Here is a 14,588-nt window from a genome sequence, read left to right as displayed (position 1 = left end):
ATAGATAGACTATAAAGAACTGGAACCATTATTTTTTCTCCAAATTTCAATTTTATATTAGCAAAATAACTACCTACTACAAAGGATGAGGAAACCAGAGCTCTCATGTTTTTACCCTCTCTTTCTTTCTGCAAATTTCTGCTTTAAAATGATTGTATTTTCATTTTTGAATTATCAAAGTTCATGACACTTGTACTATTTTCTGTAGACACAAGTTTCTCAGTTGGTTTAAGCTCAGTTTTCTATCTGAGTGAGAAATTAAATACTTACTCTCAGTTCATTTTTCCATGTCTGTACTTTATTCCTGATTTGCAACTTTTCATTTACCTCCTAGTTAGCTAGATTAGAACAATAAGCAGCTTTTCAGGAGTAACTTAGGGGTATTATTTTTCCCTGTACTTTTTGTGTCTCATAGTAATTGCCTACTGCCTTCATAAATATAAAGTACTTATGAACTTGAATTATGAATTGGCTATATTTTTGGATATTTTCTCCTTGGAATTTTGAGGAGATCACTCCATTTTCTTCGATATTTAACCTAGCTGTGGAAAGTCTGAAGCAAACCTGATTTTCCATCATACATTCACTTTTGCATTTGCCTGTGTGAATGAAAATTTATTCAGGTGTCTTTGAAATGTAATACTAAACAAGAATATGTTTCAGTATGTTTCACTTTGTATCAATTTTTCATAAAATATAGTGTGATCTTTTACATCTTTAAAATCAGTTATTCATTTCACAGCACTATTTTCCCTAATGTATCTGTGAATATATTTTTCTGTTCCATTTGTTGAATATTTGACAGCAGAAATTACTTACATTTGAGACTTTTTTATCTTTTATATCCTCCCAACTCCTTTAATATCTTTGTCTTTTTTCTTTTGCATTAAAAATAATATCATTCCTTTCTTCTGTGGCAGTTATTTGAGATTTATCTTTACTTTTCCAATCCTATCTTTTCCCAATTCATTTATTTGTTCAGTTAATGATGTCTGTTTTTTCCTAAATTTGTTTTTACAACTCAGAAACATCATCTTCTATTCTCTTAATGTATCTTTGAATTATTATTCTATTGAAGTAAGTTCTCATTAAGTTCCTCTAAGGTAGGAGGTATTCACAGAAATAATCCTTTTCAAAAAATAAACAATGTGATACTTTGTCTTTTTCCAGTCATATTTTCTTTCTTCTGTTTTTGGATAATATTGTTTCATAGCTGTCATGCAGTTATGCCCACAACTAGAGCTCTAAACAATTAATGTTAGAGAACTTGAAATATTTACTGTCTAGCGTAATTTTATGGTTTTTGTTTTTTAACTGTCTCTAAAAAGATTTCGCTGCATTAGTAAGTAAGTGTGTCTTACCCAAGAGGCAGGGGACACACTCAAGTTCCATATCACTACTAATTTTACTGTGAATGTATGGGAAATGCAAAGCCCTGGTTATCTCATCTCTACTGACATCTTTAGATCTCATTGCATGTTACAAAGTCTTCTCTCCTCTCTCTCTCTCTCTCTTTTTCTCTCTCTTCCCACCCTCCTCAGGGTCTCTGTCTCTTTCTATTTCTCTATTTCTGTCACTCTCAATCCTCTTTCTGCTACCTATCTGCATAAATTTCTTTTCCTGGAACTTCAGACAACTAATAATTATTCAGATTCCTCTCTACTATTTTTACTATTTTGTTTTTGGATGAAAAGCTTAGACACTCCATCAAGAGCTTGCAGATATGAACTTTTCATTGGATTTCATGTTAGAGATTTGATGGCATTAATTTGAAACATTTTTTTGTTTTTTGCTGATGAATTGTTTGTATCATATTTTATTTTGTATTTGTGTGTGTGTGTCTATTTCATTAGACATTATCTTTATGACTTCTGTAATCCAATTTTACTCTGCCATATTTTGACAAATTATTTTCATCACAATATTCCCAAATAGTATAAAATTCCTATGTTAATAATTTTGATGTCTTAAAAATCTATTAACTAAAAATGTATAAAATTATTGCAATTAAAATTTAGAATAACAATTTAATACTATGAATGGTGTTTTGCTCAGAAATTATATTACTACTCCAAATGTGAATATTTTGCCAACTGGTTCATTACAGGTTCTTTGACTTTGAAAAGTTGATACACTGTAGGACCAGGAGATGGCTCAATTGTCCTACTCTTCTTTTCCATTTGAACTATGGCCTTTCTTTGATGTCAGTGTGCATTGTGTGCACTCCACCTTATTTTTTTCATTATTTAACAATTTTGATCTCTCAGCAACTGTGTATACTGATTTCACTTAGCAGAACTTAATTGTAATGTACCCCAGAATATGTTTCAGATATATTCTTAAAGTAATTATTTTAAAATTTCATTGAAATAGAAAACACAACACTTTTACACTTCTTACATATTACAGAAAATATGGGTGCCAGTAATTTTTTAAGTGTTTTTACCTCTAGAGCCATGTAAGTGAAGTACCAAGACAGGCTGATTAATACTTAATCTAAATCAAGAAACACAGAACAGTGCCCCATTGACTTCATAGCTTCCATTTGTAAGTATGTGCTGTTTACAAGGCAAGTGCTGGTGGAAAAAAAAAAAGGAAAAGAAAATTAGCTATAAATCAAAAAGTCAGCCCCACATAGGAGTTTACGACTTTTATATCCTGAAGCATAGTCTAAGGTATTTCAATGTACAGCTTGTATACTTTCTTTTTACATTCCTGGATCCTTTAAATTTGTTATCTTGGTGTTTTCATTTTCAGACCTGTATAATCAGCAACATCTTTGCTCTATAAGGGGAAAGTAAAATCCCATTGCACCAGTGTCATTTTTGATGTAGATCTTTAGGAAAAAAAATAGCAAGTACCAAGGATTAAATTATGCTGTTGTCAAGCCTCTAATTTTTCTATGAATGAATTGTAAAGTAAGCAAAGGGTGAGGGGAAAGTACCATATGCTCTTTTTCCAAAGGAGTGTGTCTTAACAACAGATCAGAAGTCACCTGTAAATGCTGACTATGTAGAAACCTCCAGCTGCTTATTCTGCACAGGCAGTTTTTGCTTTCTTTTTGCTGAGCTTCCAAAAGGGTAATATCTAAAAATAATTATTTCTGCCAGTTGAGTAATTAATGACGGCCTTACCAAATGACAGTTTTATTGAATGACATTGGAAAAGATGAATTAGCTTTTTATCAAATGGTATTTTAGTGTTTCACAGCCTCCATGAATAACCCAAGAAGAGTGTCCCTGTTAAATTAGGGAAAACAGTGTTTTGTTTTTCATATCTACAAGAACTATTTGGTACACGTGAGTATTTTTCTGTGAAAATCAAAAAGTTAATATATATATTACTTTGCTCTTATTTCATGACTAAAATTATTACAGAATGAAAATTAATAGATATTTATCCTTACTGGCAGGTCAGTTATTGTCAAACATTTTATGAATTATAACTTCTCTAGGATCTTTGTCCTTAATCTTTTCACCACTTCCCTCACGTCTATCAGACTTGAACCAACAACAAAGAATGTAAGCTTTATATTTGACAACATATTGATTGATCTGGTTTACTGCCACTACCACTCTTCTCACTCTTCCTCATTCACTACCAAAGGCATGTAAAAAGGAATTAACGCTGAAATCAATAAATGTCCTTATAGGGTGTTAGGAAATAGTAGTTAAGTAGATCTATAACATTAGTAAACTGTAGTACACATGTACCAAGTTCCAGAAATGAGCTTCTTCCCTTTTCTCTATCTGATCTCATGTCACCAACCCTAGGAACTGGCTCCCTTGTTCTCCTGAGCTAGTAATGCCCTAATGCTGTAGTGTTGTGGGGCTCAGTCTTTGATCCTTGGTTTGCTCTTATAGTCATCTCAGTGATTCCCATGTCTTTAGAATCCCATCAATATGCTGAAAGCCCCAAATTCTGGACTTATACACACCACAGGCATCTTAACATCTCTTCTTGGATGTATAATAGACTTCTAAAAACTTAAAATGTCTAAAAATGAACTGGTTTCCCCTGAAAAATCTGTACCACTTGTTGGTTGTCAATCTCACTTAATGGCAAATAACAATAATAATAATTATTATTTAAACTCTTATCTTATTAGTTACTTTCTGTCACACTACACATCTAGGCTGTGAGAAAATCATGTCAACACTACCTTCGAAATATATATACAATCAAGTCATTTTTTACCACATCTCCTGCTGCCACCCCAATTGGACCAGCATCATACTTCATCTGGATGACTGTATGTATTTCACATTTGCCTTATTTATTTCAACTCATGCCTTCTCTGCCATAATCTATACTCTATGCAGCAGCCAGAATGACCCATTTGAAATGGATCCTAGATATCTTCACTCATCTATTTAATACATTTGATGGCTGAACATTTTACACAGAGTGAGTCATTAAAGTCCAATTTAATTAACCCTTTTATGTAACTATTTGCACATATCTCGCATATCACTGCATATCACTCACACTAACTTCTGGCTTTTTCTTAAACCAAAAAAGTATCTTCCTATATTACTTTGTTCATTTTATTGGGAACACTTATTTCCCAAATGTCCTCCAGTCTATCTCCCTCCCTCATGTCTTTTTTTTTTTTACATATATATACTTTAAGTTATAGGGTACATGTGCACAATGTGCAGGTTTGTTACATATGTATACATGTGCCATGTTGGTGTGCTGCACCCATTAACTTGTCATTTACATTAGGTATATCTCCTAATGCTATCCCTCCCTCCTCCCCCCATCCCACAACAGGCCCCAGTGTGTGGTGTTCCCGTTCCTGTGTCCAGGTGTTCTCATTGTTCAGTTCCCACCTATGAGTGAGAACATGTGGTGTTTGGTGTTCTGTTCTTGTGATAGTTTGCTGAGAATGATGGTTTCCAGCTGCATCCATGTCCCTACAAAGGACACAAACTCATCCTTTTTTATGATTGCATAGTGTTCCATGGTGCATATGTGTCACATTTTCTTAATCCAGTCTGTCATTGATGGACATTTGGGTTGGTTCCAAGTCTTTGCTATTGTGAATAGTGCCACAATAAACATACATGTGCTTGTGTCTTTATAGCAGCATGATTTCTAATCCTTTGGGTATATACCCAGTAATGGGATGGCTGGGTCAAATGGTATTTCTAGTTCTAGATCCTTGAGGAATCGCCACACTGTCTTCCACAATGGTTGAACTAGTTTACAGTTCCAACAACAGTGTAAAAGTGTTCCTATTTCTCCAAATCCTCTCCAGCACCTGTGGTTTCCTGATTTTTTAATGATCGCCATTCTAACTGGTGTGAGATGGTATCTCATTGTGGTTTTGATTTGCATTTCTCTGATGGTGAGTGATGATGAGCATTTTTTCATGTGTCTGTTGGCTGCATAAATGTCTTCTTTTGAGAAGTGTCTGTTCATATCCTTTGCCCACTTTCTGATGGGGTTGTTTGTTTTTTTCTTGTAAATTTGTTTGAGTTCTTTTCAGGTTCTGGATATTAGCTCTTTGACAGATAAGTAGATTGCAAAAATTTTTTCCCATTCTGTATGTTGACTGTTCACTCTGATGGTAGTTTCTTTTGCTGTGCAGAAGCTCTTTAGTTTTATTAGATCCCATGTGTCAATTTTGGCTTTTGTTGCCATTGCTTTTGGTGTTTTAAACATGAAGTCCTTGCCCATGCCTATGTCCTGAATGGTATTGCCTAGGTTTTCTTCTAGGGTTTTTATGGTTTTAGGTCTAACATTTGAGTATCAAATCCATCAAGGCCAAAAGAACAAAGCTGGAGGCATCACACTACCTGACTTCAAACTATACTACAAGGCTACAGTAACCAAAACAGCCTGGTACTGGTACCAAAACAGAGATATAGACCAATGGAACATAACAGAGCCCTCAGAAATAATACCACACATCTACAACCATCTGATCTTTCACAGACCTGACAAAAACAAGAAATGGGGAAAGCATTCCCTATTTAATAAATGGTGCTGGGAAAACTGGCTAGCCATATGTAGCAAGCTAAAATTGGATCCCTTCCTTACACCCTCATATCTTTTAAGTCCTTCATTATCATCTTTTCCATAAGGCCTACCTTGACCACCCAATGGAATGCTGCATTCTCTTCCTGTTCCCAACCACAGCACCATTCTTTTCTCTGCTTGACCTTTTTTTTTTTTAATTCACTTTCTAACATATAACACATTTCCTCTGCTTATTATATTTGGTATTTATTTTCTACATATCCTGCTAGAACATAAGCTCCTTCAGGGGACTGAAGTTTGTTTGTTTTGGTTGCTGGGCAATAATTCTTATTTTTCACAACTTGACATATTCTCTAGTTTGGGTACTCTGACCAGCTACAGTTCTTCCTGTCGAGTGAAAGTGAGTTTGCCCCTAGAGCAGATTCAAATGACCCAACTGATAGAACTGGTAATCACCTGAGAGACCTTGCTAGACTGAACTTTCTCACACTCACTTACATCTCAGTTTCCATTCTGAAACTTAATACATCTCTGTATAATAAAGAATAGTGGAGAGGTTTGCATGTCTAATAATATTAATTATATCATTACATTTATTAATGTTAGAACATCATTTTGGGAATAGTACTAATATATACTTTCAATATTCAGTTATATTTTATGTTAATTTCTCATTTAGAATTTTATAATGATATTCATGTGTATGACCCATATTGAAAAGTAGTCTATTTTAACTTTAAACTCTGCATTTTTATTACCAGGAGTGTATTAACTTCTTTGAAGAAATGTTTAAAAGATTATGATTGACTCAGGTTGTCTATTCAAAGAGATTTTTAATGAAATGAGTAGCAGCTGAAAAACATACCTTATTTAAGACTACACCAAAAATATACTTAAAACAAAATATTTTTCTTGAAAACTTGTGATTTCAAAGAACATTTATAGTGTACAATGCTACTTGGCAGGTAGAATATCTACAGAAAATTCAAAAAATGTGCTAACTTTAGGTTTTGAATACTAAAATGTATACTCACTGTTTACTAAGAAGTAGCCCTAATCTTACAGAAAATGAATGGCTATGGAACTGTATCATTACACTGTAAGGAGTAAATGGGAAGTTGTGTTTTGAATAAATCTGTAGCCCATCTGCAACGGCTTTGAGAATATGAGAATCAATGTTACAGAACAGATTTCAGCTTCTTTCCAACTGACACGGCCATTGAATATTATTCACGAGCATAACAAATCTCATCAGTAATGGTAGTTCATATTAGTCTGGCACAAAGGAGAAACAGGTTGCACTTTCATGAACATTTTCTTTTTCTTGCTATAATCCCACCCCTTCAGATTCCCCAAACTCGGGCCCTCCAAAACTACATAATGGTTGAAAACCAAGACTATGGAATTTTGTATTTCTTTGTACCGGAAATATATTATTTAAATAATGAAACCATTCTAAGGAAAAATAAAAAATTGCATTCAATAATTTCCAAATGAAAAGTCATTTGTTTATAGTAGGCTATTCAGTCAGAGTTAGACTACCTTTTACCCTTTTGCTTTTGTGACACTGACTTTTTTTCTACAAATAGGCTGGCTGTCATGTAAATGTGCATCATTGCTTAAAAGAAGAATAAGCAAAAAATCTCCAAAGTCAGGGTAAATCCATTGCCTCTGCTTCCAAAACAATACCAGTATTCTCCCAGTGATGCATGTGTAGAAACAACAAACAGAAACCTTTAAAGATCATACTTTAATGATCATATGGTTGAACTCACCATATTATAGATAAATGAAAAGGCATATTTTTGGTGAATGAGGTTAACTATCTGTCCCAACTGTGGTATCTACGTTTTCTGACTCCCAGTTGAATTTTTTTTTTCTAGATTACCATTATGATTGCTTTTCTTAACATGTGGAGGGAAATAGTGTTCACAGTAATTCATTTGCCAAGTAATTATAATACTGTACTCCTTTATGAGAAGGCTTATCAACAACACTGGAAATATTAAACCCCCATTGGACTAATTAGGAAATCTTTACAGCTTAGTCAATTGACTCACAGCTAGGGGGATACAAAAAAGAAGAAAACAACCAAACACCATTAATTTTTTCTTTTTCCTTCTTGGGACCTCTCTCTTTATTGAAAATATTTAACATTCATTAAAAAGCAAAATAAAACAAATTAAAACAAAATAAAAATCGTCCATGGCAGTAAGTTAAATAAGCATGTACTTTCTTTGAACCCAAGCATAATAATTTTTTCATTGTATCAGAGCCCTAAGTACATGCCAACTGCATTAGAGTAGCACTACACTATTTCCTGGCTATTAGCCAAATGCCGTGCAACTGAATATACACACAGCCTGCTTTATATTTCAAAGGTTCAGATCAAATTAGTTTGAAGTTTTAGTTAGATTAGAAATGTTCATGTCTTTCTATCAATACTAGATAGTTAATCTTTCTATTTCATATTTTAAATTCTCAGATTTTTAGTAAGCTTATCAATTAAGATAAAATTAACCACTATATTTCCAGGTGAATGTTATGATCCTTTAATGAAGTGAAATGCCACAAAATTTCTTTGGTTAAAGGATCTGGTAATCATACTTATGATAAAATGGATAGAAAGATATAGCTATATCTATGTCTATTTATATCAATGAACAGAAAAACACAGTTGTATGTGCTCCATAGCCTGGTTCAAGAAATGCTTATTTACAAATGCATTGGTAATTAAAAGTATGATTTTTAGGAAACTTCCTGTCAAATATTCAAATTAAACAAATGTTAATTATTTTGATTATGTATCTGTATTCCCCACCAACCAACTTGCCAAACCTATGGATTTCTAAGGAATTATACTAGGTAAATTTCACTTTTATTTTCCTCATTTTCTGTGATCACTACTAAAGGTAGGACTAAGGAGAAACAAAAGTCTTGGAGTCACTAAAAGGCTCAGAAATTTTTTTACACAGACAATTGTGAAATATTGCTTTATTTCCAAAGAATTTTTAATCACTTCTCAGTCAGATTGAACATTTTAGCTTTATACTTCACAGTTTCTTTTGTCTTATGATGAGTTGTATGGCTAGTGTACTTGGGTCTGCTTCCTTAACATAATTTAAACTTCATGAGGTCAATGGCATATATTATATTTTGTGTATACCCCAAAATATAGTACAACTTTTGATACATTTTTGGTGTGCAAAATAATATGTGCATTGAACGTAATGGCTTTTACATGAAACTACAGTACTGTTTCTAAATAGCAAATTAGAACAGACTAGTTTTCTTTCTTCTAGTGTTGCAAAGGATCTAGTAGTAAATAAAAATACTAAAATGCAAAGTGTTGACTGTTGTTCTGGGCCTTTGAAATAAATAGGGCTTTTTCTTGTCTTTGGGAGTTTTCGTTTCATTACCAACAGCAACTGCCATTTCATTTGTACTTTAAATATAGTGTCTTTCCTCGGTATAATGGACTAAGCTAATAAGAGTGGACAAATCCAACTACTACCATTTATAATACCAAACATAAATGTCAGATAAAAAAATAAGTAGTTAGCCGAAGTTGAGAGAAATAAACTCACACACAAAAAACATAAACTACCAAGTAACAAAACAGACAATATTCAGCTGAGAGCTGATGCCATCCATCAGGAACCATAGGGTAAGGGTATCAAATGCAGATGTAGAGGTTGGGGCCAGGTCTTTAATGTATATGGGAAGAAAAAGCCAGAGACTTGGGCCAAATGGGGGCCAGCATACTGTAATAGGGCTTCTGTGCAAAACACAGCTCCTTAAAAAAGTGCCCAATAAATACAAATCATATTGGAAAATCTCAAACTTTTAGCCCAGGGAAGACTTCAGGAGGGTTGTTGTCTCCTCAAAAACAATACTTGCAGGGGAGGACGGGAATGAGGATTAAAAATTACAGAACTAAAGAACTGTAGCAAGAATTGAAGTTCCGTCCAGATTTGCACTTTTCACAAGAGGTAGGAACCTAACCAAAATGTGTAACTATGATTAATTCAGTTAATATTAAATATAATAATTAGTATTAGTAGTATTAAAAAGATGTGGCTGGGCGTGGTGGCTCACGCCTGTAATCCCAGCACTTTGGGAGGCTGAGGTGGGCGGATCACCAGGTCATCCCGGCCAATATGATGAAACCCTGTCTCTACTAAAAATACAAAAATTAGCTGGGCGTGGTGGCACATGCTTGTAGTCCTAGCTACTCGGGAGGCTGAGGCAGGAGAATCGCTTGAACTTGGTGGGGTAGAGGTTGCAGTGAGCCAAGATTGCACCACTGCACTCTAGCCTGGTGACAGAGTGAGACTCCATCTCAAGGAAAAATAAAAAATAAAAAAAGATGTAACTAAAATCTCATTATAATCAAACAAAGACCCAAGGAATCTTTCTCTCTCCCACAAACAGATGCACATAAAACCCAACTGGAAAAAAAGCTGCAATAAAACATTACATGCCATTGATGAAACATAACTTGATTATTCAATTTATTATTTTTTCTTTGGAATGTTCACTACTTATGTTGCTTCTCTTAATCAAAAGACTTCAGAAATTTGCTTTAATGACATAAAAATTTGAATATTCTACTTTGATGAATAGAGTTAAAGAATAAAATTCACAAAGTGTATAACTGCTTAACCATAACTGCTGAATTTTGCTTTAAAATAACAACTAACGGTATCGTTGATTTAATTAACTGTGTCTCACCTCTTTCCCAAACAGACATGGAATAAATATAAAGATCTCAAGGGGATCATTTTTATATTTTATCAAATGCTTTAAAGGATTTAAAAGGATAATTTCAGTTGGTCCATAACTATATTTAAAACTCTGTACTTTTTAACCAAATAAAACATAACTCGAAATTGGTCTCCTCTATTGAAATAATAGCATTAAGAATATATGAATTTATTTAGCAGTGCTACCCTTCATTCCATGTATTTTTGGAATCCTTTCAGAATGTATCACATAAATTTCTGTAAGCTTTACTTTTCTCTATTATTTTCTAAATAATAGATTATTCTATTATGCTATGAGTAAATGGACAAAGATTCCCTGTTCAATGCCTTTCCATCTTTCTCAGTTTCAAATTTTTGTTGTTGCTTTTGTCATTTGTTTTCCCACCATATCTACTTAGCCATTGATTGTATTTTAGAGTTAATTATTTTAATTAAAGCTGCATGGCTCTGCATTTCAGAAAGATAAAGTATTTGCTAGGATTTAAATTAGGAATCTTCAAATCCATCATAAATCTGACTCAGTTTCATTTGTATGTTTCCAGCCCGCTCAAGGGCAGTATGTGAAGTAAGTCAATATCATGCGTGTAATTGACTGATTACTATTAATTTGAAATATGTGAATTCGAGGACTGCTTTTATATAAATTCATTAATGTGCTATCCTTCACTGGCAATGATCAAGCTGCTGGCACATCACTAATAGGATATTTGCTTTGTGTTGTTTTTTAGTGGTCATGATGAATTTGGGTTGATCCATTCCACATACAGCTGTCTATTTTTTTTTTTTTTTTTTTTGTGACTAATGGGCTATATCTGGTGTGGCAGGCTTATTTAAGAATGAGGATAGATAATATCTATCCTCATTCTTAAATGAAGATGAAAAACATGGCAACAAAATATATAATGTTATCTTCATTTACTAGAGCCAAAGACACATGAATATATTATAAAACTAGTATCTAGTCAAAAAGCTAGAAATTATCAGGATAACTTTTGCACCCAAACAAAAAATTAAATTCATGTAAACTATAATGGATTTTTACATATACTATCAGTATGGCACAAAGTAACATGTAATTAATGATTTCAAATGAAAATTTCAATAAAAAAGGGATGATTTCGAACAAATATCAGTTTGGCAAAATGTAATGTTATTTGTACTAGTTACGAAGCTATTGTCTCTCAGCTTCAACCCACCTGCCTCTTACCCTTCTACACTTCTCTTTGTAAGCTGAGGCTTAAATTATATTTTATCTGTAGAGACATATGAAGAAAAAAGTATGACTGAAAAGAAAAGATACTTTCTTTTGTCCTTTTTGTTGTTGTTCTTCCTAGTACAAGAAAGTCCCTTCAGCCCTGCAGTTGTTTATCTCAGTCCCCTGCATCCCTGGGTACTTCTAGAACCAGCTTCAGTTAATTATTTCACAGGCACCAGTATGAGCCAGATAGAATCTGTTTACCAGAGTATTAGACATCATTCCATGAGGACCTCCTCCAAGATTCTAAATCTCCATTATTTCTCCAACTGGATGGGTAGTGTCTCTTTCTCTCAGTTATTACTATTTTGTTATGTCATTTTTTTTTCCATTTTAATCCTTCAAACATCTGTTTAACCAGTTTCCTAGGATGTCAAATTATCTTCATTGAAATGCATAATACATTTCTATTTCCTGATTATTTTGATAGAGTACCATAAGAAAGGGTTAACATTTCTAGAGATTAGACAATTTTAATTGAAATATTGAGTAAATTTTTAAATCCATAATCTACTTTTGAAATATTAATCAACTTAGTTAATTCTGTTGTCTGTTTAAATCCATTTCGTTCTTCTTTGTTACTGACAAAAAAAAAAAAAAACAAAACCTTGAGAGATACTTTAAATGTGAGAGCATAAGTGACTATGGTGGTCACCTGGTTTTGGTTTAAACTGTTTTGTTTTGGATCTCCTCCGTGACCTTTGGAGAACTTATTGCCCTCTCCCTTCCTTTCCCCAAACACACACATACCACATGCACTGTGTGGTTCCAGTTTGCAAATCACAGAACCATATGTCCCCTAATTTCCAAAGTTGACTGGTCAGATTTTCTTTACCAAGAATGTTAATCATGAGCGCAGACCCCAAAGATGAAGGATAACTTGGGTTGAATCATTCAATGCCAATTTCTAAGAGAGATGATGCGCGCATTTCTACTCTTAATATCCATGGTTAGTGTCCACAGGACTGATTCTCTGGCTACTCCTTCTCTCCTGAGGCTACTGAATATTCTTTGTTTATATGGTTAAGTAAATAGGGGTAGATTCCTTTATACATACAGTAGTTCTGCTTATATATTTCTTTTTAGATGGCTGCTTTCCCAAGTACATTTCTCAGCTATGCTCTCTAATTAACTAGATAAAGGTGTCCTTTTCTCCATTTTTTAAAAAATGGGATGAAAGAATCATATCTGCTTCATAGTTTCATCCATTGACATCATATATTTATGAAATATAATTTTAATATAAACTTTGGGAACATACTTGGTATACACAGTCTACGATTAATTAAGGATAGTGTTTGATATGGTTTGGCTGTGTCCCACCCAAATCTCATCTTGAATTGTACATAATTCCCACATGTCATGGGAGGGACCCAGTGGGAGGCAATTGAATCATGGGGTGGGTCTTTCCCATGTTGTTCTCATGATAGTGAATAAGTCTCACAAGATCTGATAATTTTATAAAGGGGAGTTCCCCTACATAAGCTCTCTTGCCTGCTGCCATGACTTTGCTCCTCATTCGTCTTCAGTCATGATTGTGAGGCCTGCCCAGCTATGTGGAACTGTGAGTCAATTAATTGAAACCTCTTTCCTTTATAAACTTTGCATTAGTTAGGGTTCTCTAGAGGGACAGAACTAATAAAATAGATGTATATATGACAGGGAGTTTATTAGGAGAATTGACTCACACGATCACAAGGTGAAGTCTCACAATAAACCGTCTGCAATCTGAGGAGTCAGGAAGCCAATCCAAGTCCCAAAACCTCGAAAGTAGGGAAGCCAATAGTGCAGCCTTCAGTCTATAGCTGATGGAATACGGCTTCGCATGCTCCAGTTTATGGCTAGATGGGTCAGAAAGCAGCCCCCTCGTGATAGGTAGTTCAGGTCCCATGGTGACTTGATCACCCACAGTCAAACTTTCTGTTTCCACCAAAGCCCAGTAACAGGCCAAGAGCTGTTTCTCAAAAGGAAAATAGTTATCTGCAGAAGGTGGGAGGGCCTTGTTCCAAAATCCTCGAGGCCTTCTGTGTGATTCACCTGTGGGGGCCTGCCAAAGGATCCAAACAGCATCCCTATCTGTGACTGACACCTCAAGCACCATTGGATCTGCTGGGTTGTATGGCCTAAGTGGCAGAGCAGCTTTCACATCAGCCTGGAGCTGCTGCATAGCCTTCTCCTGTTCTGGACCCCACTCAGATTTGCAGCCTTTTGGGTCACTTGATAAATGGGCTGGAGTAACATACCCAAATGAGAAGTGCGTTGCCTCCAAAATCCAAATAGGCTCACCAGGTCTTGTGTCTCTTTCTTGGTTGTAGGAGGGGCAAAATGCAGCAACTTATCCTTCACTTTAGAAGAAACATCTTGACAGACCCCACACCACTGGACCCCTAGAAATTTTACTGAGGTAGAAGTTACCCAAATTTTAGTTGGATTTATTTCCCATCCTCTGGAATACAAGTGTCTCACCAATAAGTCCAGTGTGTTTGCTACTTCTCACTCACTGGAGCCAATCAGCATAATGTCATCAACGTAATCCATCAGTGCGATATCTTCTGGAAGGGATATGTGGGGTGCGAGCC

Source organism: Macaca fascicularis, chromosome 4 (genome assembly GCF_037993035.2).
Source record: "Macaca fascicularis isolate 582-1 chromosome 4, T2T-MFA8v1.1".
NCBI classification, from domain to species: domain Eukaryota; kingdom Metazoa; phylum Chordata; class Mammalia; order Primates; family Cercopithecidae; genus Macaca; species Macaca fascicularis.
This window is presented reverse-complemented; position numbering follows the sequence as displayed.